The sequence below is a fragment of the Leuresthes tenuis genome, unplaced genomic scaffold, assembly GCF_036924035.1.
Source record: "Leuresthes tenuis unplaced genomic scaffold, fLeuTen1.0.hap1 SCAF_2, whole genome shotgun sequence".
Classification (NCBI taxonomy): domain Eukaryota; kingdom Metazoa; phylum Chordata; class Actinopteri; order Atheriniformes; family Atherinopsidae; genus Leuresthes; species Leuresthes tenuis.
In genome coordinates, this window is record NW_027325356.1 from 40,245,391 (window position 1) to 40,252,748 (window position 7,358).

The window sequence follows — 7,358 nt, forward strand, 5'->3', positions numbered from 1 at the left end:
AAATTACATTTAAGCAAAAATGTTTGGGGGAACACATTTACATTTTAAAAAAACACTCGTGCCGACACAAAACTACAAGTGGCAAAACACAGTTACAAAGCAAAAAACTAATTAACAGAAGACAGAAAGGGAATGTCCTAAAGGCCGGACGTGACGTTATGGAGACCCAAACTTGTAGTACAAACAACTGAATTTGTAGTCCTGCTTCACATGGAAAGTCAGTGGTGATTTTTGATGGCAAGAACTGTGCTGAATGTGTTTTTTCTTAAGTTTATGCTAGCTGAACAATGTTTTGCCCTTTTTGTGGAGTAAATTCCAGCTAGTTTATACCATTGTGTATACCATTGGGGTGACAGTGTGGAAATAGCATACAGGAATAGAGGGAAGTACAGGGTAAGCGCTAGGGTAGAACAATTGGAACATTATTAGGGCCCGAGCTGCAAGCAGCGAAGCTCTATTGTTCTTCAAGGCATTATTATTATTTTATGTGCATTTTACACAATTTTCGGTGCTTCCCTGTGTCACCCCTGGTTCCCAGGGGGCCTCTGCCCTACACTGTAACAAAATTTCCTGTTAAATTACAGTAAACTACTGGCAGCTACAGTTGCCAGCTTGAAACTGTTATTCCACAGTGTACCTACTGTGATCTACAACAACAGTTTAGTACTGTAAACATATTACAGTACTGTGCTGTATGGAAAATAAACATTACAGTATTATACTGTCAGCTCTTTTGTTGCAATTATACTGTTATTTTACAGTTCCTACAGTATTCTCCATGAACAACTTGTTACTGTAAATCTGTAGAATGTGATCATCACAGTGATATAAACCAAAGATTTAAAAGTTTTACATTTAAAAATAATAATAAATGAAAATAGCTATCACAGAAATGGCTCAGACAAGAGAAGGCCTTACAACATTAGGCATTTATTAAAGCTGAACATTTTCTGCATCTACGAAATCCATAAAAACACCAGTACTACTTGCTTGTCAGAATTTTCTCTTGAACTATGACAAGTGATGGCTAATGTTAAATTCATTAAACTTTGTAAACTTTAAACTTGACTCCTCCCCGGGTCAAAATTGACCAGGTCTGCATCAAATGCATAGCAGCTAAAAAGTAAAAGCTAACTTAATAACACACATTCCATTAACAATAACATCAAACAGGCTCTCAACAATGGTGGGTCCAAAAATGAACCTGGACATCCGAGACAGATAGACTATACTGACTAAATAAAGCCCCACTCAAAGTCCATCAAATTTTTTAGTAGAGTGGCCACATGGGGATTCACTGTTGTTGCCTTTTTGTGGACCAGCTTCCCCGTCTTCTTTGACACCACCTTCCCCTGGCTGGTCTTTCTTCCCCTCTCAGGATTAATCCCAATGAGGCGCCTAAAATGTAATAATAGAGAAAGTATATAAGATATTAGGTATGGTAAGTTGCATTTAATATGGAACCCTATCACATTAATTGAATAAAAAAATAAAATGTATTTTTATGATAATGACCCCTGGGTCTTATAATTATGAGAGAATGATCTGAAACTATTTATGAGAAACAAAACATTCACGATTCAGGATTACAACAGATCAGCTGTTGCCATTATTACAGTATCTATTAAACTTTGAGGGTGGCATGAGGAACTCTTTGGGAAATTTAATCTTTGGCAAATTTCAACATATAGATACTTTTTGAAGACAGTATTTCAGGCTCCTCAACCATGGTGTCTATTTTCAACTTAAGAAGAGCAGTTAATGAAGGACACATTGCTCAATGAGAGCGCCACGGAGAGTGACATGGCCAGTCTGAACATCCCCATTCCCTCAGTTATATGACTTTTCAGGTGCAAGAGAAGACCCCGGATATCCTCACAATGTTTACCACAGAAGTCAATGTGACATGTTAAATCTCCTGCATTATCCAGTTTAGTTACATTATTTACATATTTATGGCGATGAGTGTGAGAGCGAAAGGCCGAAAACTTAGAAAAAGCTCTTGTGCATCCAGGGAAACCACACTTGAAAGATGCATTAGGCAGACAACTATGAGCTCGCATGTCCCTGACATGTGCAAATGTATTCCTGCAGGTTTTACCACATATGTTGCAAGTTATCATGTTACTAACTACAGGCCTTCACAGCAAAAATATCTTTAACATACTCTCAAGAAAAAAAAATCATTACATCAACAACGAGTCAACTAACCTTTAGCTACTGTATATTACATTGGTGTATATTTGGAGCTACTTTTTAGCTTTTAACATCAACCTGCATAACAAGCTTCTCCCTATAAACTCGCATAAACCGTTCTATGTGAAAAAGGACAACAACAAATGGCAAAATAGAACCTTGTAGCCCATCTTAATTAGATCTGACAACAAATCAAATGGCCAAGCCAACTTATGCTTTGTAATGAGCTTCAACGGAAAGCTAAACTTTTGTCCACATAGTTGCTAAATGAGAGTAACGTATGCTAGCGTGCAGCACGTACTTTTGACCCAATCCTTTCGGCAAAAAACAGTCAATAAAATGTTAATCCGATACAAAATCACATTAGCATTATGCTTACTTTTGCAAGATTATATTTACCTTCTTAAGAAATCCACAGGGACAGGATGGATGAGGATGCGCTGCGCAGTTGACGAGAGAACGGCGAAGAAAGCAGCAGGTGATGCAGTTCGGTGCTTTCAGTTTAAGAGTTCGGATGAAAACTAATTCTTCATCTTCTTGTTATGGTGTCCTCAATCTCAAATAAAAACACTGATGTGTAGGCCTATTTTTAATTTCATTTAATATTTTATTTTGTTCAGATGAACTATTAAACTGACCGAAGATCAAGTCTGATTTAAAGTTAACTGAAAAAGAAAAAAATACTGTATTATACCGTATTACTATAGCTAGCTTGCTGTAAAAAAAAAATACTGCTTTTTACCGTAAAATTTTACAGGAGCTTGCCGTTTATATTTTGTTCCTCAAAGACATCAGAATTTACAGTATTCAACTGTATTAATGGAAAACGGTACACTACTGTGCAAAAAATCCAGTATTTTTACAGTAATTTGTTACAGTGTATGCTTATGGGGGCTCTGTCCGGGGGCTTCCTCTGCAGTCTTCTGGGTGGATGCGTGGTTGTTCCTGCGGTGGGCTTCTCGGGTTCTGTGCTCCGTGGGGGCTGCTGGTGGCCTGGGTCTTGTGGCCCTCTCTGCCTGCTTCTGATTGCTGAGGGGGCTGTGGACCGTGGCCCTGTACACTTATACACTCATAACTGAGCAGGGTTATCATGTAGGTCCTGTGCCATGGGTATCGCACATTCATGCACACACACATTCATTAGCCCAGTAGCATGGTCGCTAAGCAGTTGATGTGTTATCCTGTGGTTTGAGGTCATCTATCCACAGTTGTGTTGTATGTGATTGCAGCTACTTGTGCTTGTTTTTGTTTGTTTGTGTGTTTGTTTTTTCTCTGCTTGTCTGCTTTCAGGTGCTCCTGGTGGCTCTAAGGCTGGATTCACCACAGACACCGTGGATTGTCTTCTGTTTGGTTTTTACAGGTGTAGTGGCAGGTTGTCTGGTTTTTCATTGTTTTCTCTGATTGTTTCTTTCTATTTCTGTTCTGTTTCTTTTTCTTTTGCTCCTCTTTCCCTGTCCCCTGGTCCGGTTCGGCACTATTACATGTTAAGTATTGTAAAAAGATAATAATAATAAGCAGTTTTTGGGCATCAAGGGGATCTTTACATTCATAAACAAATGTGCTTCGCATAAACTGAATCCAGATTACAATTTTACTGCCATAATGCTGAACAGGACAAGGGAAAAAAATAAATACAAATAAAATCTTTCTGGTTAGAATATTCCTTTAACAAGGCTTTTATTTTGAAAGTAACAGAGGTTACCTTTAGATTATGTGGGACTTCAAATCCTCAATTAGACAAAACCTGTCATGTTATTCTCGTGTTCTATTAGTTCTGAGCAGAGATAATAGAATTTAAGATTCTTCTCCTCACATATAAAGCTCTTAATGACCGAGCTCCATCATATCTTAAAGATCTCATTTTAAGATTATTTCCTAACAGAGCACTTCGCTCCCAAACTGCAGGTTTACTAGTTGTTCCCAGAGTTTCTAAAAGTAGAATGGGAGGTAGAGCCTTCAGTTATCAGGCCCCTCTCTTGTGGAATAAGCTGCCAGTAAATGTACAGGCATGCTCAGGACGGGAGATTGGGCTGAAGACAAGTTTCGGTGCAATCTGTTGGTTTGCTTAGCTAGGATTTTTTTTTTAATTGGCTCTATATGAATTAATTGGATTAATTTTAAATTAATTAATTGGATTTAATTTGTTTATGATTACAATTAAATTCGCTTGAATTTGACTATATGTCTCAAGTGCCTTGAGATGACTTTTGTTGTAATTTGGTTCTATATGAATAAAACTGAAAACTGAATAACACAATGGCGGCCATTAAACATGTTATATGGGGGCAGCCATGATGGAAGGAGAAGGAGGAGCATCTGTGTACCTGGCTGCTATGGTTATGGCTACTAGCTTTAGACAGTATAGGGGAGGGGAACACACAATTATTGCTTGAAGGAAGAGAAGGGCATTGGAATCATAGAAAGTTTCCCTTGAACAAACAGTCGCAGTTCGAAAACTGTAAGTTGTGTCTGAAAAACTGTGAGCGGCAGAAGGGACTGCTGAAGGCAATTGTATCATTTCAATGCAGTTGTTGTCCAATTTATAGTTTTTATGGCAGGTTTAAAACACAGCTCAATTTCAGATTTAAAGGGAAAAAAACAACAACTTATAATAGAAAGGAATGAGGACTTCTTTGGGCGCATTTTGGATTCTCTGAGGAAATGTGAGAGAAAACTGTAAGACCAATTACAATGATGCTCACACGGGGTGAAAGAAGATAAAAGGCCCACGTATTGGTGTATAATTTGCCTAGATACAGGAGATACTGTGTATGTGAGAGAAATTTGCTTGAGTGATACTCAGGTTAATCTGGGGTCAGAGTGGGTAACATCACCGCACTGGGTGACATTTAGAAACAAGTACTTTCAGTCATTAAAAGTTTTATCTTTTATGACCCGTTTAAACTTCGAATGACGTCTCTATGATAAAGTATGCTTGAGCTATTGGGCTCCAAATTTGATTAAAATCTCTTAATTTCCAATGGGACAATTTTCTGGAACCGTCATTGCGCGGCTCCGGGCTGTGTGCCGCTGGATTTTGGGACCTAGTATTCCACATGCCCTCTCCTGCAAATCTGTATCTTTCTAATAGATACTTGTCACTGAACGCCAGTGGATCTGACCTGTCTCTAACCATCCTGTGAGGTCGAAATGCCCACCAAACAATTGCTACCTCATCATCCACAATGTCCTCCAAAATAGGACATGCCATTATGAAGGAAAGGACACATGTTCATGGGACTTATTATAGTGTAGGCTATTACCCTAATCACTGACTTAGTTGCAAGCACCTTTGCAAGTGCAGCCATTTCCAATTACTCTAATATCTGCAATAAAATCAGATTTGAGCTGGCAAACAATATGAAGGGTGTTTATTTACAATGACGAACACAAAGGCCCCAATTATGAAAACGAACTATCGTAATAGGCTAATTTTATTTCTTTTTTAATTTGATCATGTTTTGTTTTATTTCTTTTTTAAAAATAATAATTTAGCCTACGTGTTGTATGTTTAAAAACGAGGCCAATGCGTAGCCTTCATCAGAACATGGAATGACTGTATAAAACACATTAATTTCTGATCAGCACAGCCGCTGATTCCAAAGATAAGACAACAGAATCAAATAAGCCTGGCATTTTAGCCTGGTCTGTAGCAGGCTAGCTGCAGAGAATAAATCACCATGGTAACTTGACCAGGATAAAGTTATCCAGCTTTCGAACAACTGACTGCAGGCTAAATTCAGCCAGGATAACCAACATATCCCGGCTTAATCCCTTATCGAGGTTTCAAACAACAGGCCCCGGGGCGTCACGTCATCTATTCAGTCTGAGAAAAACACACCTCTTCCTCATTCCTGGGCAAGGAGGGTGATCTGGTGAGATACTTCACTAATTTTTCAAAGAACTGGGGTTAATTTCTTCACTTAAATTTCTCTTTCAACATTAGTTTCTGTATCTCACTATGGGATATAGAGACTCCCATATTGCCAGACCTCGAGCATACCTCGAGCATACCTCGAGGACCAGTTATTAAAATAACCACAGTCACATAGATAGCCCCATCTGTCACAGAACCCACACGCAGAACTGTGTGAGCCAATGTGGGTACCATAACACCCAATCTGGAAAACCTGGAGAAGGTGTGAGGCATAGTCCAGCCAGCAGCCGCACATATTTCCCCAACAGAAATGCCTTGGAACAATGCCCATGATGCGGCCATCCCACGAGTAGAATGACCATGCAGCCCTGAGGGGGGTTGCAGCCCCTTGCTCTGATAGGCCAAGGCAATAGCCTCTACAATCCAGCGTGACAACCGCTGCTTCGTAAGAGGCTTCCATAAGTGTGGCGCAGCCCATGACACAAATAGCTGTTCTGGTTTCCTAAACCCAGCGGTTTTGTCCACATAGGCGCGTAATGCGCAAACTGGGCAGAGCAAGAGTGTCTGGCTGCAGACCTCCAGTGTCAGGCTGCTTCCGGTGCAGGCTCCACTCTCAGGCCGCCTCCAGTGTCAGGACAGGAAATAACAAAGCAAACCTCCAAAATAAAAGACTTTTTGTGCAGACCTCCAAAATAAAAAACTTTTTACGCAGACCTCCAGTGTGAGGCTGCTTCCGTTGCAGGCTCCAGTGCAGGCTCCACTCTCAGGCCGCCTCCAGTGTCAGGACATCAATCCACAGCTTATGTTTGCAAATTGCAGAATATTAATACCAAATGTGAATGGTTTGTAATACATAACTTACGCTAATGGTGACTAACGGTTGACTGACGATCAGGTTATCTGACGATCTCTTATGCACAAAAAACTTCATAATAAAACTGCATACACACTTTTTGAAGAAGCCGCTTTGTTGTTGATTTATTCTTGTTGTTGTTGATGTATTATTGTTGAATTAATTTTAAAATAAGCAACACTAACACGAGAAACATGAATCTATACGTTGCATTATAAGTCTACCAGCAATATTATTGCATTAGCCTACATCAATTGTCAAAATAAACTCCATTCATAGCCTATAGTTTAATGACATTAGTCCATGTAAAAACGTTGAGCTTGATGGAAAATGTATTTTATGTCTGCTCAGAGGGTTATACTGAAGTAATCTCAATTGTTATGTCCCGGCTAGACGAACCTAAGAAATGACATGAAAGAGTGGATACCTTCT